This window comes from Vulpes vulpes, chromosome 8, assembly GCF_048418805.1.
Source record: "Vulpes vulpes isolate BD-2025 chromosome 8, VulVul3, whole genome shotgun sequence".
In the NCBI taxonomy this organism is placed as follows: Eukaryota; Metazoa; Chordata; class Mammalia; order Carnivora; family Canidae; genus Vulpes; species Vulpes vulpes.
The window spans coordinates 45,033,707-45,054,877 of NC_132787.1; the positions used below are offsets into that span (position 1 = coordinate 45,033,707).

A 21,171-nucleotide genomic window follows, 5' to 3' on the forward strand; every position below is an offset into this window, starting at 1 on the left:
TCTTTGTTTTCGGTTTTTGGCTTTTTATTTTTACTACTTTGTTTTAAAATTTGTTTTTCACTTTGTGGTCCTTCTGTTTTATTTTGTTCTGTACCTCTTTTTCTCTTATTTTCTAGCCTCTGACCTCTTTGGAATCATCTAGGGTGCATTTTACTTAGGTTGTGATTAATATTTTTGACTCAGCCCACTCATACAGCCACTCTGCACTGGACAAAATGACTAGAAGGAAGAATTCACCACAAAAGAAAGAACCAGAAACAATACTCGCTGCCACGGAGTTACAGAATATGGATTTCAACACAATTTCAGAAATTCAATTCAGAAGTACAATTATAAAGCTACTGGTGGCTCTGGAAAAAAAGCATAAAGAACTCTAGAGACTTCATTACTGCAGAATTGAGATCTAATCAGGCCGACCTTAAAAAGAGATTAAATGAGAGGCATTCCAAACTGGATATTCTAATGTCTAATTGGGATTCCAGAAGAGGCTCAGGAAAAGAGAACCACAAAGTATATTTGAACAAATCATAGCTGAGAACTTCCCAATTCTGGGGAAGGAAACAGGCATTCAGATCCAAGAGATGGAGAGGACCCCCCCAAAAAAAATCAACAAAAACCACTCAACACCTCAACATTTAATAGTAAAACTTGCAAATTTCAAAGATAAAGAGAATATCCTTAAAGCAGCTCAAGACAAGAGATTCTTAACTTATATGGGAAAGAAATATCAGATTAACAGCAGACCTCTCCACAGACCTGGCAGGCCAGAGAGGGCTGGCATGATATATACAGGGTCATAAATGAGAAAAACATGCAGGCAAGAATACTTTATTCAGCAAGGCTCTCATTCAGAATAGAAGAGATAAAGAGCTTCCAGGATAGGTAGAAGCTGAAAGAATATGTGACCACCAAACCAGCTCTGCAAGAAATATTAAGGGGGACCCTGTAAAAGAAAGAGGAAGCCTAAGGAAATAATCCACAAAAACAGGAACTGAATAGGTAATATGATGACCCTAAATTCATATCTTTCAATAGTTACTCTGAACATGAATGGGCTAAATGATCCCATCCAAAGATGCAGGGTATTGAACTGGATAAAAAAGCAAGACTCATCTATATGCTGTCAACAAAACTCATTTTAGACCTAAGGATACCTCAGCCAGAAAATGAAAGGGTGGAGAACCATTTTCCATTCAAATGGTCATTGAAAGAAAGCTGGGGCAGCAATCCTCATATCAGATAAATTGGACTTTATACCAAAGACTGTAGTAAGAGATGAAGAGGGACACTATATCATACTTGAAGAGTCTATGCAAGAAGACCTAACAATAATGAATATTTATTCCCCTAATGTGGGAGCTGCCAAGTATATCAATCAATTAATAACCAAAGTAAAGTGATACTTAGATAATAATACACTAATAGTAGGAGACTTCAACATAGAACTTTCTGCAAATGAGAGATTTTCTAAGCAGAACATCACCAAAGAAACAAGGGCCTTGGGATCCCTGGGTGGCGCAGCGGTTTGGCACCTGCCTTTGGCCCAGGATGCGATCCTGGAGACCCGGGATCGAATCCCATGTCGGGCTCCCGGTGCATGGAGCCTGCTTCTCCCTCTGCCTGTGTCTCTGCCTCTCTCTCTCTCTCTCTCTCTCTGTGACTATCATAAATAAATAAAAATTAAAAAAAATAAAATTAAATTAAAAAAAAAAAAGAAAAGAAAAGAAACAAGGGCCTTAAATGATACACAGGTCCAAATAGATTTCACAAATATATGCAGAACTTTCCATCCAAATGCAACTGAATACACATTCTTCTCAAGTGCACATGGAATTTTCTCCAGAATAGACCATATACTAGGTCACAAATCATGTCTCAACCAATACCAAAAGATTGGGATTGTCCCCTGCATATTTTCAGATCACAATGCTTTGAAATAAGAAGAAATCTGAAAGAAATTCAAATACATGGAGGTTAAGGAGCATCCTACTATAAAAGATGAATGGGCCAACCAGGAAATTGGAGATGAATTAAAAAGATTCTGGGAAACTTATTAGTTTTGAAAATGAAAATGAAGATACAACCATTCAAAATCTTTGGGATACAGCAAAAGCAGTCCTAAGAAGGAAATACATCACAATATAAGCATCCCTTTAAAGATTGGGGAAAAAATCTCAAATACACAAGCTAACCTCACACATAAAGGAGAAAGAACAGCAAGTAAAGCCTACACTAAGCAGAAGAAGAGAGATAATGAAGTTTTGAGCAGAACTCAATAGAATAGAGGCCAGAGAACGGTAGAACAGATCAACAAAACCAGGAGCTGGTTCTTTGAAGGAATTAATAGGATAGGTAAACCCCTCACAAGCCTTATTAAAAAGAAAAAAGACTCAATAAAATCACGAATGAAAGAGGAGAGATCACAACCAATTCCAAGGAAATACAAACGATTTGAAAAAGACATCATGAGCAGCTATATGCCAACAAATTAGGCAATCTAGAAGAAATGGATGCATTTCTGGAAAACTGCAAATTACCAAAACTGGAACAAAAAGAAACAGAAAATGTGGACAGGCCAATAACCAGTGAGGAAAGTGAAGTAGTTATCAAAAACCTCCCGACACAAAAGCCCAGGGCCAGATGGCTTCCCAGGGGAATTCTATCAAACGTTTAAAGAAAAAATACCTCTTCTACTAAAGCTGTTTCAAAGGATAGAAAGGATAGAAAGGGAGGGAATACTTCCAAACTTGTTTTATGAGTCCAGCATCACCTTGATTCCAAAACCAGACAAAGACCTCACCAAAAAAGGAGAATTATAGACCAATATCTCTGATGAACACAGATGCAAAAATTCTCAACAATATACTAGCCAATAGGATCCAACAGCACGTTAAGAGGATTATTCACCATGACCAAGTGGGATTTATCCCCAGGATGCAGGGCTGGTTCAACACTCATAAAACAATTGACATGATAGATCGCATCAATAAGAGAAAAAAACAAGAACCGTATGATCCTCTCAATAGATCCAGAGAAAACATTTGACAAAATATAGCATCTATTCCTGATCAAACTCTTCAGAGTGTAGGGATAGAGGGAACATTCCTCAACATCTTAAAAGCCATCTATGAAAAGCCCACAGCAAATATCATTCTCAAGGGGGAAAAACTGAGAGCCTTTCCCCTAAAATCAGGAACACGACAGGGATGTCCACTCTCACTACTGCTATTCAACATAGTACTAGAAGTCCTAGCCTCAGCAATCAGGCAACAAAAAGAAAAGGCATTCAAATTGGCAAAGAAGAAGTCAAACTCTCCCTCTTCGCAGATGACCCGATACTGCATGTAGAAAACCCAAAAGACTCTACCCCAATATTGCTAGAACCCATACAGCAATTCGGCAGTGTGGCAGGATACAAAATCAATGGCCAGAAATCAGTGGCTTTGATACACTAACAATGAGACTGAAGTAGGAGAAATTAAGGAGTTAATCCCATTTACAATTGCACCCAAAAACATAAGATGCCTAGGAATAAGCCTAACCAAAGAGGTAAAGGATCTATACCCTAAAAACTACAGGACACTTCTGAAAGAAATTGAGGAAGACACAAAGAGATTAAAAAATAGTCCATGCTCATGCATTTTAAGAATAAATATTGGAAAATGTCTATGCTACCCAGGACAATTTACACGCTCAATGCAATCCCTATCAAAATACCATGGACTTTCTTCAGAGAGTTGGAACAAATAATCTTAATATTTGTCTGGAATCAGAAAAGACCCTGAATAGCCAGGGGGATATTGAAAAAGAAAACCAGAGCTGGGGGCATCACAATGCTGGATTTCAAGCTCTATTACAAAGCTGTGATCGTCAAGACAGTGTGGTACTGGCACAAAAACAGACACATAGATCAACAGAACAGAATAGAGAACCTAAATATGGGCCCTCAACTCCATGGTCAACAAATATTTGATAAAGAAGGAAAGACTATCCACTAGAAAAAGGACAGTCTCTTCAATAAATGGTGCTGGGAAAATTGGACAGCCACGTGCAGAAGAGTGAAACTGGACTATTCTCTTACACCATACACAAAGATAAACTCAAAATAGATGAAAGATCTAAATGTGAGACAAGAATCCATCAAAATCCTAGAGGCAAACACAGGCAACACCCTTTTTGAACTTGGCCACAGCAACTTTTTGCAAGATACATCTATGAAGGCAAGGGAAACAAAAGCAAAAATGAACTGTTGGGACCTAATCAAGAATAAAAGTTTCTACACAGCAAAAGAGTCAACAAAACTAAAAGACAACCTACAGAATGGGAGAAGATACTTGCAAATAACATAGCAGATCAAGGGCTAGTATCCAAGATCTATAAAGACCCTGTTAAAAAAAAAAAAAAAGACCCTGTTAAACTCAACACCCAAGAAACAAGCAATCCAATCATGAAATGGGCAGAAGACATGAACAGAAATTTCACCGAAGAAGACATATGCATGGCCAACAAGCACATGAGAAAATGCTCCGCGTCACTTGCCATCAGGGAAAGCAAATTAAAACCACAATGAGATACCAACTCACACCAGTGAGAATGGGGAAAATTAACAAGACAGGAAACCACAAATGTTGGAGGGGATGTGGAGAAAGGGGAACCCTCCTGCACTGTTGGTGGGAATGTGAACTGGTGCAACCACTCTGGAAAACTCTGTGGAGGTTCCTTAAAGAGTTAAAAATAGAGCTACCCTATGACCCAGCAATTGCACTACTAGGGATTTACCCCAAAGATACAGATGCAGTGAAACACTGGGACACCTGCACCCCAGTGTTCATAGCAGCAATGTCAACAATAGCCAAACTGTGGAAGGAGCCTCAATGTCCTTCAACAGATGAATGGATAAAGAAGATGTGGTCTATATATACAATGCAATGTTACTCAGCCATTAGAAACGACGAATACCCACCATTTGCTTCGACATGGATGGAACTGGAGGGTATTATTCTGAGTGAAGTAAGTCAGTTGGAGGAAGACATTCATCATATGTTTCACTCATATAGGGAATATAAGAAATAATGAAAGGGATTTAGGGGAAATGAGAAAAAATGAGAGGGAAAAATTAGAGAGAGAAACAAACCATGAGAGACTTGTAACTCTGGGAAACAAAGGGTTATGGAAGGGGAAGTGGGCAAGCGGGGGGTGTTGGGGTAACTGGATGATGGGCCCTGATTAGGGTACTTGATGGGATGAGCACTGGGTGTTATACTCTAAACATAGATTTGCCAACAGGCAAATCGAACTTCAATAAAAACAAATGCAAAAAAAAAAAAAAAAAAAAAGAAGAAGAGAAAAGTTTAGAAATCTTTTAACTAATTAAATCTCTAATTCTTGGTATGTCAAAAAATTAAGAAGTGTTCCCCCCAATTCTTTGGTATGTATGTTTTGCAGTCAGATATTCTAAGTACATGCAAGAAAAACCAAGATACTCTATAGAAGAAATCTCTAATCACCAAGTCTGCTGCAAAATAACATCTATGTTTACCACATTTAATCATCATCAAAATAGAGTTTCCTGGAGTCGTAATGCAAGAAGACTCTTCCCTAATCCAACTCAGACCTAGTTCTTGAAAATCTCTAGAAACACAGCAAAATTTGCCAACAGGACTTTTCTTAACTTGTTTCTTCACATCTAAGAAAAATTTACAAAAATAAAATATATACATATACAGATACAGATATAGATATAGATATATATCTGTCTTTCGGGACTTTTTTTTTTTGAACACAGACCCTAGTCTCTGTGCCCACTACCAGACCTCAATGTGTAACATTTTAGATCTGGTCTAAAACAAACTCACCCTTGTGATTGCTTCATTTTATAGTGGGGAGAGAAAGAAACTGTCTTTCCATTTCTGTCTGACTGCCCCATTCCTCTTAAAAACATCACTTTCAATATTCCATGAGGCAAAGGTCAAGTTCCAATTGGGTTATATTTGGATATGACTTATTTTACACAGCTCCGTTTTCAAATTGTGAAAGAAAAAAGAATAGGAAAAAAGGAATCGAGAAAAGAGAGAAGAGAGATACCATATGATACTGCACATTTTGGCAGTGGAATAATGAGAGATGTCCTGAGAAAGCGTCAGAATGGAACCAAAAAACTTGAAACTGCTGGTATACAAACTGGTACTTTTAGATTTAAGAGAACATATGCAAACGGATCAGCCTTTTACAGAGAAGGAAAAGAGGTCAAATCTTCCTTTGTCCAGTGCCTATTGAAGGCACATACAGGATCTCAAATCCTCTTTGCTCCCACTTGAGATCACTGAAGTTCTGTTTGATTTAAGCCTCCAGTTCTTTTTCATTCATTCATCATGGGTACCTGTTATGGTTGTTGGTGTGAGAGCTTTCTGAGATCAAGTGGATGTAGGGTCTGACCTGTTGCTGACAACAGAGCAGGGAAAGTGAAGCATAGAAAGAAACTGGTCTTTGCTAGGATGGGTCTTTGCTAGGTAGCTAGGAAGTCCTATCTTGTGACACTGAGAAGATTTTTATCTAAGAGATCAGGGAAAGCTTTATGGAGGAGGGGTTATTTGAGTGGCCTCTCAAAAGAGTGGGCTAGAAAATGGTATCCCAAGAGGTGAGGCTCCTCTTCACCTTTGCCAGCGCCTACATACTGAAAAGAAGCACTGTCCCCCACCCCCACCCCAAACTTTGCCAGAAGTTTTCAGAAGCACCTCACTGCCCCAGGGCGGAAATAGATTGGACGCTTAGAAAGAAAGGGAATTCAAAAGAATAAATATTAAAGGTTAACATGTAGGTGAAGAGGAATGGGTGGGATTGTTTGAGCTTATCTTCTTTTTGCTTATTTGTGCTTTTTCATTTTGGGAAAGAATACTTTTGTAATAAGAAAAAATAAAAACAATTTTAAAACAATCCCCATTTCCTCCCAGTGCCCCACAAAAAAAAAAAAAAAAAAAAAGACAAAAGGAATGAGAACAGCATCCACATCTTTTTGACTTTGAATGGTCTTCAAGTCCTCTGGCCACATCCACGATCACAGGTCCTGTCAATGTTTCGTTCTGCTCGGAAACCAAGCCTATTTGCATCGACAATAGCTGCACCATGCCTCAGAGCTGCCCCTCAGAGAGTGTATCGCAGCAAAATCATAGGCTTCAGCAAAATAAAATCTCTTAGGATAGTTTAGGCCCCTTGGGCCAGATGTCCTTAACCTTATCTAGAAGAGAAGTTACTTTCATTTTCTGCAAATCTTAAATTCCTGACAGTGAAAGCCTTAAGGAAGGCGTGGGGACAGAAGATGGCTGAAGGTCACCACTATTGACTTCACCTCCTGCCTGCCTGCTGGGAAGCTCGTTAAAAATTGGGGAGGAGAAGAGGGGGTGCAAGCTGAGTTGAGACTAGGTAATGGCAAATGGTCTGAAAGTTCTAGTATAAAAGTTTAAACTTTGGCACTGGTGTGTCACTAATAGGTGCCAAATAGTGATGCCTTCAGCTCTCAGGGCTGCCCTGCAGGACCAGGAGTGGCCAGAGCCTCCCATTTAGCCTCCTCCTGCAGGAATACCTTGTCACTTCACCCCAGGATACTGGTCAAATACCATCTTCTATGTGTATCACAACATAGCACACATACAGAGAACACTGAGGTAGGGTTTCAAGATGTACTGATCCGGAACTGCAGTCTTACAGAGGTGATGTGAAAACACTGATGGCAAATATTCGCAGAGCTGCTCCTTTGTGACAGGTCCTGGAATGATCGATGCATCCGTTCCGTAGTGGGTATCACCGACTTGTGCTTACTCGGCATCCAGGCTCTCTTACCAGAGAATAGTTCCTACATCTGTTATGGGAACTGCCTTTCCCTTCAGGCCTGTGGGCATGACAACCAAGGCATCTCGTTCTCCACCCATGAGGTAAACAGCACATGGCCCAGCCATGGCCAGGCTGACTGCTCTTCCTAGGATTTCAGTGTTAAGCAGAAAGACACAAGAACTGAAAATGATGTGAGCTGATACATCCAGTTGTGAATATCCTGAAGGAAACTGGGTATTTCTCTACTCTCTAGATCCCCTTAGCTGCCCTGGTCCTCATCCTTTGCAAGATCTGGCAATATACTTTTCTTTCAACTGTGTTAGCTAATTCATCATCTTCCAATACATTTCTTCCACCCCTCCCCAAAGTTAGCTTTAAAGTCTATCTCTGTTGTTTGCAATAAAAAAAAAACCCCATAGGTATGAACTAACCTTAAGAACCTCATTTTGTGTCATTATTTTTTTAAAAGATTTTATTTATTTATCCATGAATGACAGAGAGAGAGAGAGAGAGAGAGAGGCAGAGACACAGGCAGAAGGAGAAGCAGGCTCCTTGTGGGGAGCTCCATGTGGGACTTGATCCCAGGATCCCGGGATCACATCCTGAATCAAAAGCAGATGCTCAACCACTGAGCCCCATTTTGTGTTATTATGATCCCTATTTTAATATAAGGTATTGGGCTTCAGAGATGTTAAAAAACTTGCCCTAGGTCCCACAGCTAATGAGTGCCACCCACACTCAGAATTTTAACCCAAGTCTGTCTGACACGGAGGCATGACATGAGTATAGGTTTTGTCACGAAAGCAAAATGAACTCAAATCCCCACTTTTCTGCATAAAACCCTGGTTACATGTCTCTGAATTGCAGTAATTCCCTCTAAATTAGAAAAATGGGAAAAATAATGCTCATTTCACAGAGTTGTTGAGGGTTGATGGAAATAATGTACATGAAAGCAGCGGCCTAGAGTATGTGCTTAGCAGGTATTAATATTCTTCCTCTAAAAATGAAAATTATTATATTTGAAGAGTTAATTCAACAAACTAACCAATGCTTTGTTTAGTCCAAAGATTATTGCTTCTGACTTGACCCAAGTATAGTCTCTCTCTCCCTCCCTCCTCCTCTCCCTTTCATACAGACACAGACACACACACACACACAGTTCTGTTTGTGGAAGTTTCCTCTCATATCTCTACCCTTCATCTGTGTGGAAAATGAGCAGAGGGGTATATAAATATGCATACAATCTAAATCTTCCACCCAGCCTGCCTTGGACAAAGAAGAGAGCAAAAATTTTCATTCCCTTTAAGGATGGGGAAAATGAGGCACAGAGACACTAACCATGTATCTTCAGGTTAAACAGCAAACCAAAGTTTAAGGGAGGGATGTAGAAATTATACACTAGGCCATTTAGTCTGAAAATGCTCTAGTCTAGAAGAGAAATAGCAGGCTTTCTAAGTTGTTGGTTATCGTTTTGCCTCCACTCTCCTTCCCACTTCAAATAAAACAGCTCCATCATTTAAACATCTACCTGAGGCAGATTTCTAAGAAAATTTCTCCAGCTCTCTGTCCATTCCACACCTTGTATTTCTCTTCAGATCTGTGACCTACTTAAAATTATCTTACAATTCTTTAAAACAAAATTTTTTTAAAGTCATCTCTACACCCAACATGGGGCTCAAACTCACAATCCCAAGATCAAGATTTGCATGCTCTACCAACTGAGCCTGCCAGGCACACCTTAAAATGAGCTTATAATTCTCTTAATAGGGGAAAAAAGTCCCAAAGATTATTCTCTATGCTGGAAAAATTAAAGTCCTCTTATGATATACAGATAAGGAGAAGGTGTTATCTATACTGAGCTTTCTGATGCTTCTTCAGAGATAAATTCAGGTTTTTCTAGGATTGAGAATGTGAAAAATACAACCAAAAGACCTAACTGGTCAGTCAGCTAACAGATATTTACAAAGTGCTTGCCATAAGCAAGGAATTTGCCAAAATTGACATTAGCTCATAATAAGAATAAATGAAAATCAATACATCTTGAACTTATTCAATGTAATTGTGACTCTCATGATTTTTCTGGTTTCTAGGGCCAAGAAAGCAACATTCTACATTATAATATGATAATTTCTGGAGTTTCTTCTCCACATCTATTTCTTTCAATCTTGAAGGTTTTGAGGGTTCTTTATTACTGAAATGGCAAATGAATATAACAGCAAATGAAAATTTAAAACTGAAAAAACATCTATAATACATCACTTTAGCACAGCAACTTGTACATGAGGATTTTTGTCTTTTAGGTGCACACAGATTACCTACAATTACAAACGTGGTATGCTTGCTTTTTACATTTTGTTGTCCATCTAATTATAAATCTTTTCTTTGTAGACATTTTTAGAAAAGATTTTATTTTTATTTATTTACTTATTTATTTTTTAGAAAAGATTTTATTTATTGAGGGAGGGAGAGAGAGAGAGAGAGCATGAGCAGGGGGAGGGGCAGAGGGAGAAGCAGGCTCCCTGATGAGCAGGGAACCCAATGTGATGTGGGGCTCGACCCCGGGACTCCAGGACCATGTATGTATGATTAGTGTGTAGTTCTGGCTTTTATCAAATATATGTCACTATAAAATAGTTGAATTATCCACAAACTTCCCCAGTTCTCTTAGTAGTCAACTTCTTACACCTCCAGCTCCTGGCAATTGCTAACCTTTTCTTTTTTCTTTCTTTTTTTTTTTTTTTGGTATTTTTTTCAGAATTTCATGTAAATGAAATCATATAGTATATAGCTATGCGTGGAATTCTAATGTGTTTTTTTCTTTTTAACTCCAAAGAGTTTGTTTTGTAGTATTCAAAATACTTTATTAAAGATTTGGTTCAATCTCAAAAGAGCAGTACAGTGTAGGAGGAACAGAAATTGTGACTCTTACTTTCTTATGTGGATGCACCTGGTATAACAAGGTCTTCTGGAAACAAGCCTTCAAAAAGCCAAAGTCACTACTTAACTCTCTCCACTTCTCCCTTTTCAACACGCCACCTCTATCCTTTTTGAAATGAATTTTTTGTTTGAAAGACATGAACTTTTAATCTGTAATATATAATGTAATATTCTCCCATTCTATTCATTTTTCATGTCAGGATTTTTTATATTTTTAAAAAAAGATTTTTATTTATTCATGAGAGACACAAAGAGAGAGAGACAGAGACACAGACAGAGAGAGAAGCAGGCTTCCCGTGGGGAGGCCGATGTGGGACTCCATCCCAAGACCCCGGGATCACGCCCTGAGCCAAAGGCAGACACTCAACTACTGAGCTACCCAGGTGTTCACTCATTTTCTTTAAAAATACTGGTCATGGGGGATCCCTGGGTGGCGCAGCGGTTTGGCACCTGCCTTTGGCCCAGGGCGCGATCCTGGAGACCCGGGATCGAATCCCACGTCAGGCTCCCGGTGCATGGAGCCTGCTTCTCCCTCTGCCTGTTTCTCTGCCTCTCTCTCTCTCTCTCTGTGTGTGACTATCATAAATAAATAAAAATTAAAAAAAAATAAAAAAATAAAAATACTGGTCATGACCCACCAAACTGATTTCATGATTCACTGATGAGTCTGAAAAAGTATAAAATAGGATTTTATTAATGCACCACAACTGTCTTAAGTACTCCCACTCTGAGCTTGGGTGACACCTGAAGATGAATGGATATACATGAAGTAAGCAGGATCAATTGGACATTTTCTTCCAGGGGCCTGTGAAGTAAATTGCCTCTTTTCAGAGACTGGTGGTAATGGTGGGGAGGGGCAGTGAGAAATGAGACATATTTGTGCTCTTCCCTGTGTAGCCGTCCAGTGGACTGGAAACCTTCACAGTATTGGCCTGGCCTGCTCTGTGAGGTGGATCAGCTCTGAGGTGGCCTGTAGGGAGAGGGCCTTTGGGTCTGAGGTAGCAGAAGCCACTGCAAGCTATCGTTCACATGAAATTAGTCAAAAGCAAGTCCAAGCACAGCTGAGAGAGCTAAGACCAGGCAACATGAAGCATGGGTATGGCCTGGCTTGCCAAGTGAGTGCTGGGGAAAGCCAGGGGGAGGCCCATGGTGGATAAGCGAAGGCATTGTCTCAGGAGGTCAGGTAGACTCCAGGAGGAGACAAAATAGTGTTGTGTGTATGGCTGTGCACAGACCAGAAAAACAATGACTAAAGGGCAGGATGGAGGATATTACAACTGTCTTAGGTTGCTTGGAGAGAGGCACCAAGGAAGGGCTTGTCTAGGTCAGAGCCTGAGAATGCAGAGACGAATAACCCTGTGTAGCAGTGTGGAAGAGCTGTGGTCACTCTGTGGTCAGGAAATACCTCCCAGGTACTCCCTCAGTGGCCCTAGCACCTAAGGCTTTTTGATCCACATCAGGTAGCCTGCATGATCTTTAAACAGAATCTGAATTCTCTTGCCTTTTTATTTGGCAAATTGACTGAGCCTTGCTGAAGGTTTCAAAAGATCTAGTCTTGGGGCACCTGGGTCGCTCAGCGGTTAAGATCTGCCTTTGGCTCAGGTCATGATCCCAGGGTCCTGGGATCGAGTCTCACATCAGGTTCCCCCCGAGGGACCCTGCTTCTCCCTCTGCCTCTGTCTCTGTCTCTCATGAATAAATAAATAAGATCTTGGAAAAAAAAGAAGATCTAGCACTTCCATACCTAATTCTTCAAGGAGGCCGCAACCATTTCTCTAACCAAAACCAAAGCAGGAGCAAAAGACAGCTGCAATGAGTGAATTTCTGACTCCAGGCTGGTGGATGATACTTAACAGTGTATTTAAAGTTCTAACTTCTCATGCCCAAAGTTTTGAGGCCTTACCTAATCTCCTTGAGAACCTCAGGTATGGCTGTGTGGTTTCTACCTCCCAGTTGCTTCACAGCACTTATGAATATTCATGAAATAACATTACAAAGTGAGCATTGGAAGAACCTCCCACAAGGTTTGCCCTCCAGTCTGCAATTTTACTTGTAGAGACCAGCTTACCCTGGTACCTGAATTTTCAGGGAACCTAATATAGTAGGACTTCCCTCCAGCTTAGGAGGAGTTCAAGCCATTTGGAAGGGTTTTAGCCTGAGAAGGGTAATGCTTTATAAAATTCTCAGGCAATCTTATTGCTGCTTCTCCCTTCTTTAGAGTGATCACTGCATTCTTTTTTTTTTTTAATTTTTATTTATTTATGATAGTCACACACAAACACACACACACACAGAGGCAGAGACACAGGCAGAGGGAGAAGCAGGCCCCATGCACCGGGAGCCCGACGTGGGACTCGATCCCAGGTCTCCAGGATCACGCCCTGGGCCAAAGGCAGGCACCAAACCACTGCGCCACCCAGGGATCCCGACCACTGCATTCTTAATCCTCCTCTTCAGTCTATGTCCATTCTCCTTGCAGTTGGCTGAAGATCTACACATGACCCTGGTCAGTATCAGCAGACCTAAAGTCTATAAATCTACAGAAGACCCTACAGACTTGGAAAGGCACACATCTTTTTCCCCCTTTGCTCTGGAATATTAATCAGGACATCTCATTTAGTGAGAGAACCTATTTTGAGGGAGACACTTGCTCTCTCGCTCCTCTGAAACATCACCTTCATCCTGAGCCACTGTGAGCAGCTGGGTCCCCTTGATCTGTCTTAGCTTGCAGCTTCCAGGCATTCACAACAGTTTCATACTGTGCTATACAGCAGCATCTTGAGAGGCTTAGTTTAACTATCAAGTTCACCTGGAAAAATGTCATCCTAATCGATTGGAATGGTGGATTGCCAACTTAGTTCACTAGGATCACCTGAGAGCCTTTAAAAAGCCCAGTGTTGGGCATCGCGTGTGGCTCAGCGGTTTAGCGCCACCTTTAGCCCTGATCCTGGAGACCCGGGATCGAGTCCCACGTCGGGCTCCCTGCATGGAGCCTGCTTCTCCCTCTGCCTGCGTCTCTGCCTCTCTCATGAATAAATAAAAAAAAATCAAAAAAAGAAAAATAAAAAGCCCACTGTTTAGGCTGCATCCCAGACCAGTTAAGTCAGAGTCTCTGGGGATGGGACCCCAGAACAGTATTTTTTTAAAGCTCCCCAGGTGTTCCAACATGCAGCCAAGGCTGTGCACCACTGACGAATACTGCAGGGACCCAGGAGGTCAGCCTTCTATTTATCTTTTATTCTAACAAAATTTCATCTTTCCCATGAAAGGAATCTTAATAACAAGGAGAAGTCTAAGCAGTGGATCACAGCGCTAGACCAGTAACGAAGCTTTGTTTCCGGAAGCGGGGAGTGGCGAGGAAGAAGGGCTGGCGGGCAAGAGAAGGCTAAGGACGCACTAGGTAGTCTGCGGGCGGTCGCGCTCGTAGGGTTCGAGAAGGACACGCAGGGCCCTAGAAGTCGCGCGACGCTGCCTTTGCTTCCGGGGAGGGATGGAAGTGACCGTCCTTGTGTTGAAGCTCTCGGAGGGAGGGGGTGCGCGCCCCCGCCCCCCCCCCGCGCTCCCCGCGGCCCCCGCCCCCCCCGCGCTCCCCGCGCCCCCGCGGCCCCGCGCCCCCGCCCCCGCGCGCACCTGCGCGGGTCCCTCCGCGGGCGGGGTCGTCAGCCGCGGGCGCCCTCTACCGGGCCCGAGCGGATGCTCTCCTCGCCCCGCAATTGTTCCTCCTGGCTGAGGTCAGGGATTCGTTTCCTCGAGCTTGCCAGAAAGGACGCGACTTCCACAAGGACCTCCTGGCGTCCCTCTGCCTCCGGCATGCCACTGCTTTGCCTGGGGACGTTATTTCTTTGATTGTAGGATAGGAACGCAAAGCAAATGAGACGAAAGTGCTGGTAAACTGAGCCCTGCTGCTCCTCTGATGAGCTTTGCAGCGTTTACTCGTGATGCTTGGATCGGCATCAGTGGCTGTTGCGTGGTAATGGAGGCGCAGAGACTGGAGCGCAGCTCCCACTGGTTAAGGCAGTAGTGTGTTTAAAGGGAGAAGAAATCATGATTCCAAGAAACCCAAAGATATCAGAAAGGAAAGTGCTTCCTAATCATAAGAAATTTAAAGACGGGGGGTGGGTTTTTTTGTTTGTTTGTTTTTTGTTTTTAGGCAGGAACCAAGACATATAACCTTGTCATTTGGGAGATTTGTTTACCCAAAGGAAGACTTGATGGTACTCACCGATTAGGGCTTCAAAGGGCATCTCCTCCATACGTAATAAATGTTGGCTCCCCAGAGTCAGTAGGTCCTCAGTGTACAGGTGCTGCTGCCATAGCTGCACACGTCCTAACTGCTGCACGCTCCACCTTCCCGCTGGACCGCACTGGAGGTGAGCATCCGGAGGCTCCAAGGGGCCTCCCTGTCTCCCCCTGGTCTTTTCTGTGCAATTCTTTTTCAGGGTCCAGTCGAGACAAGGAGGAAAGAATGAGATCCAGGGTGTCTGCTTCCTGCGGCTTGTCCTCAGTGCTGTTATCTCAGCTGCCGTTGGAGAAGTCAGTGCAGCAGAGCTGGATGCTGGCTCGTCATGGTTGCTATGGTGACCAGGAGCTGGCAACTTGACGGTGGCTGGGAAAGGCAGGGGAGAAAAGGTAGCAGATAAGTGATGACGTCGTGGACTCCCTTCTCTTGGGATCTGCTGACCCCAAGAGAGCTAAGAGAAGTGGAGTTTCTGAATGGTATTAAACAGAATATCTGTTTTTTAGTTTCAAACCAACACCAAAACCAAACCCTTTGTCCTCCTTCGGAATTCTTTCTTTCTCCGTTCCCCAATCCCTATCTCAACACACACATTAGCGTTTTAAGGCTCCGAAATGGGATCCCTGGGTGGCGCAGTGGTTTGGCGCCTGCCTTTGGCCTAGAGCGTGATCCTGGAGACCCGGGATCGAATCCCACATCAGGCTCCCTGCGTGGAGCCTGCTTCTCCCTCTGCCTGTGTCTCTGCCCCCCACCCCCGCCTCTCTCTCTGTGTGTGTGACTATCATAAATAAACAAAAATTAAAAAAAAAAAAAAAAAGGCTCCGAAATTCCAGCGATACTTCTCCAGGTCTCTTGCCCTAGGCAATCCTGCTAAATGGAGGTCAGTGCATGGTTCCCTGGAGGAAGGGTGCAGGTGCAAGAGGCCTCTTAAGGGCTCAAGACCTATACTCCTCTCCTTACTCTGAGAAGGGCTCCTGCTGCTAGAGTTTAAGTAATCCTGTTTCGCACTTCCAAACAACACTCCCTGGATTGTGATGGCCCAGGAAACTTGAAAGGAACCTGCCAAGCACACAGGATGGATTTGAATAAATTCCTATCAGCATTTGCTTATTATAATTATAGCATTATAATCAGAGCAGAAAGAAGCCTTAGAGATTATTTCATCTTCAAGGATCATTGGCTTCAGTATAATATCTGTCTTAGTTATGTGGTCAAAAGCAGATTGACTACAGCCAGCACTCTCAGAAGAGACCTGATCCTTGCCTGATGACTCTGAGAGAGGGTTCTTGTTTGTCCCTAGGGGTATCTCTTAATCATGTCACTGTCTACCTCATTAATTAGTATTCCCCTCATTTCCATAGCCATTAATATGAGGACCAGGGTACTGACAGGATCAGGGTTGTAGTACAGAGCTGGTCCCTGCTTGACATCCTGAGCCCTTCATTCACCACACAATCTGCATCAATGTCTGTTTCACCTACAGATCTGCGGGTGTTTTGCTCTACTTCCAGAATTAGAGAGGGAATACATTTTTACTGATCTCTGACAATGTTCCTGGGCTTTTTGTGGGTTATTTCATTTAATCCTCCTGTCAACCTGTGAGATTTTACATCACTGTTTTATAAATTAAGAACATAGAAGCAAAAAAAAAAAAAGTTACTTACTTGTGGAAGTGCCACTCAGTTCTGTGTGACATAATAGTGGAAGGCATGAGGGCATCTGGATTTGGCCCAAGTGGATATTAGGGAAAACTTTCTGGGATATCCAGAATCACTGGTAATTTCTCTTACTTCTCATTTACTGCTTTTATCAATTTCCACTGTTTTTTAAAAGAAGATGTTTATTTTATAGAACTTTAGGGGCTCTTAGGTAGTGTAGTTAGTTGACTGTCTGACTCTTAGTTTTGGCTCAGGTTGTGATCTCAGGGTCCAAAGATTCAGCCAGCCCCACATCTGCATCACACCCCAAGCTCAGGGCAGAGTCTACTTGAGAGTCTCTCCCTCTCCCCTTCCTGCTCATGCTCTCTCTCTAAAATAAATAAACGAATCTTAAAAAAAAGAAAACTTGAAAAATACAGAAACATAAAGGAATAAAAATCTTCCATAATCCTACCACCCAGAGAAAATTATGATTAATATTCCTATTTTCTTCCAGTCTTTTTTCTTTTTATCATTAAATGAAGGCTGCCACAGACTGAGCGTTTGTGTCACTCCCAAACTTATATGTTAAAATCTAATCTCCGAATGATGGTATTTTGGAGGTAGGACCTTTGGGACGTGACTAGGTCATGGAGGCTGTGTTCTCATGAATGGGAATAGCGCCCTTATAAAAGAGACTTTGAGAGTGATCTGGCCCTTCTGCCATGTCAGGATACAGGGATAACACTGCTTACTGTCTATGAATATTCACCAGACACAGAATCTGGTGATCCTTGGTGATCTTGGACTTCCCACCAGTGAAAAACTATAAGAAATGAATTTCTGTTGTTAATAAGCTATCCAGACTATAGTATTCTGGCATAGCAGCCTGAATGAACTAAGACAAAGACCATATATGTATAATTGTATCCTGCTTTTCGTTTAAAGATAACCTTGTGAAGGGTCACCTAGGTGGCTCAGTGGTTGAGCGTCTGCCTTCAGCTCAGAGCATGATCTCAGGGTCCTGGGATTGAGTCCATCATCAGGCTCCCTCTCGGGGGAGCCTTCTCTCTCTGCCTGTGTCTCTACCTCTCTCTGTGTGTCTGTCATGAATAAATACATAAATAAAAATCTAAAAAAAAAATGAAGTGAAATACTGGATTAAAGGTGTGAATTTTTTCTTTTGATTAAGACTACTTTTTTTTAAGATTATATTTTTTAAAAAGTCATCTTTATACCCAACGTGGGACTCAAACTCATAGCCCCAAGATCAAGAATTGCATGCTCCACCAACTGATCCAGCTAGGTGCCCTAAGACTTCACTTTTTTAGAGCAGTTTTAGGTTCATAGTAAAATTGAGGGAATAGAGATTTTCCATGTCTCTATCCATACACATGTATAGTCTGCCCATTATCAACATCCTCCACCAGAGTGGTACATTTATTATAACTACATTGACACATCATTATTGCCCACATAATGTGTCCTACAGTTCATTCTTCGTATCCCACATTTATGTGTTTGGACAAATATATAATGATATACATCAGTCATTATGGTATCATATATTTTCATTGTTCTGCTTATTCATTCCCCAACACCTAGCAACAACAGATCTGTTTATTGTTATTGCTGTCTCTATGGTTTTGCCTTTTCCAGAATGTTGGATCATTAGACTCAGACAATATATAATCTTTTCAGATAGGCTTCCTTCACTTAGTGGTATGACTTAGTAGCTCATTTCTTTTTAGCACTGAGTAATATTCCATTGTCTGAATGTACCACACTTTATCCATTCATCTACTAAAGAAGATCTTGGTGGCTTCTAAGTTTTGCCAACTGTGAGGGAGGCTACTATAAACAATCATTACAGGTTTTTGTGTAGTCATAAGTTTTTAATTCCTTTGGGTAAATACTAAGGAACATGATTGCTGGATCATATACAAAGAGTATGTTCAGTTTGGTAAGAGAATGCCAACCTCTTTCAAAGTGGCTATACCATTTTGCATTCCTACTAACAACGGATGAGAGTTCTTGTTGCTCCATGTCCTTGCTAGCATTTGATATTATCACTGTTCTAGATTTTGGCCATTCTTATAGGTGTGCAGTGGTATCTCATTGTTGCTTTAATTTGCACATTTCTCTGTGATGATGTGGGATGTCTTTTCATATGCTTATTTTCTAACTATATGCCTTTTTTGGGAGGGGTCTGTTAAGGTTTGTATTCCATTTTTTAACTGAATTGTTTTTCTTATTGTTGTATTTTAAGGGTTCTTTGTATATTTTGGATAATTATTTTTTTAAGATTTTTATTTATTTATTCATGAGAGACACAGAGAGAGAGAGAGAGAGAGGCAGAGACACAGGGAGAGGGAGAAGCAGGCTCCATGCAGGGAGTCTGACGTGGGACTCGATCCCAGGTCTCCAGGATCATACGCTGGGCTGAAGGTGGCGCTAAACGGCTGAGCCACCGGGGCTGCCCTGGATAATGATTCTTTATCAGATGTGTCTTTTGCAAATATTTTCTCCCAGTCTGTGGCTTGTCTTCCCATTCTCTTGATACTGTCTTTTGCAATTAGAAGTGTTTTCATTTTAATGATCTCCAAGGGATCAATTCTTTCTTTCATGGATTGTACTTCTAAAAGTAGTACTTTTAGGTAGTAGTTTTTTAGTTTTTTAGGTAGTAGTTCTTTTAGGTAGTAGTTTTTATCTAAAAACTCACTACCAAACTCAAGATCATCTAGGTTTTCTCCCATGTTATCTTCTAGGAGTTTCATAATTTTGCATCTTAACATTTAGCTCTATTATTTATTTTCCTTTTTTTTTTTTTTTTGCATGTAGATGTCCAGTTGTTCCAGCACCTTTTTTTGAAAGGAATATCTTTGTTTATTGTATTGTCTTTGCTCTTCTATTGCAGAGCAGTTGACTATACTTATGTGGGTTTATGTCTGGGCTCTCAGTTCTACTGATCTACTTGTTTTTCTTTCATAAAGACCATAGTGTCTTGATTATTGTAGCTTTAAGTCTTGAGATCAGATAGTGTGAGTGTTTTGACTTTGTTCTCCAACAATATTGTGTTGGTTATTCTAACACACCTATCCAAATATTCTATTTTACCTATCCAAATAAACTTTAAAATCAGTGTATCGATATCTACAAATTAACTTGCTAGGAATTTGATTGGGATTACATTGAGTCTGGAGGCCAAGTTGGGAAGAACTGACATCTTGACAATATTGAATCTTCTTATCCATGAACATGGAATATCTCTCTATTTATTAGTTCTCCTTTCATTTCATAGATCAGTTTTGTAGTTTTCCTCATATAGGTCTTGTACATATTTTTTAGATTTGGGGATGCTAATGTAAGGTATGAATATTTTTAAGATTTTCTAATCCTCCTCTCTAGTGTGGATTTCTGAGTTACTGGCCCCTCCACAAGGCAATCACAAACTTATTCCACTCTCACCTTTCCCAGTGTCTGCTGTTCCCAAAATTGGCATTTGGCATTTAAGTTATTTATCTCGCAAACCCTTTGGGAAATTGGAGATAGCTGTTTTTAGTTTTTTTGTTTGTTTTATTCAGAAAAACTCAATAGCTTTTTATTATTTTAAAATGCTCTATAAGCAGCATGGTCCCTGCACAAGGATGACCTACAAATTTGTGAAGCATTCTATATTTTTTTTTAAAAAGATCTATAATCAAGAAATAGTAAAACACTAGGCTTTAGGAAGGCAAAATTTAACACAGAAGTGGTAAACTTTCCAAGTTCTTAAGTAAGTTAGTGATGCTGGGACATGGAGCTTATTCACTGCTGACTCTGCCTCAATCCCATCCTGTTATAAAAAAGCTGCCTTTGGCTCCCCTCTGATCCCTGCATTTAGTTCAGTGTTCAGCACTGACCAGATGAGTAGGTGGATTTAATAATGTTGTCTTAGAGGGTTGGGCTTCGGTTATGAGGACTTCTGAAGAAAAGCAAACTAGAGTAATAGACCTTTCAAAGGTTAGGAGATAAGACTGCTTGATGTTACTAATGATCTGCCAAGGTGAAATGCAAGGAAAGCCAGCCTAATGCTGGCTCCCTTCTTCCTTGGCAGAAGATAGCAAAAAAAGAGGAAGAATATATAGGGAGAATGGAGGTGTGGTTGCAACACTGACTGGAATATCTCCAAACCATTCATTAATTCGTTCATTTAAAGTAAGCTTTATGACTAATGTGGGGCTTGAACTCATGACCCTGAGATCAAGAATTGCAAGCTCTTCCTACTGAATGAGCCAGGTACCCCATCTAAGCCCCTATAGAAGTTATTTATGCATTTGTTATTCCCCTATAGAAGAAGTAAGGTGTGGCAGGGAGAAAGGGGGATCTATTTTTTACTATTTAAGGATTTACCTTAAAATGATAATAATAATAATTTACAAATCCAGATTATACTGAAAGATTTTGGCTTTTGGCTACAGGGCTAATAATGGCTGCTGCAAAATTGATTGGCATGGATACATTGCAATAATCAATCTTTCATAAATTCTCTTA

At 41.1% G+C, this 21,171-nt stretch overlaps 1 protein-coding gene and 1 pseudogene across 27 annotated transcripts in view; one reads left to right on the forward strand and one right to left on the reverse strand.

The window, feature by feature from the left end:
• MICAL3 (microtubule associated monooxygenase, calponin and LIM domain containing 3) overlaps positions 1-21,171 on the reverse strand; it is a 266,829-nt gene that overhangs the window by 205,565 nt on the left and 40,093 nt on the right. For 24 of the 27 annotated variants that reach the window (XR_012003010.1, XM_072766407.1, XM_072766399.1 and 21 more), the window contains exon 1: positions 14,987-15,764. The gene's annotated coding sequence lies outside the window, so the exon portion shown is untranslated. Of the gene's footprint in view, positions 1-14,986; positions 15,765-21,171 lie in introns of those variants that run through there. The other 3 variants (XM_072766402.1, XM_072766389.1, XM_072766415.1) reach the window with 1 other exon arrangement.
• Positions 20,223-20,320, forward strand: LOC112917632 (U6 spliceosomal RNA; annotated as a pseudogene).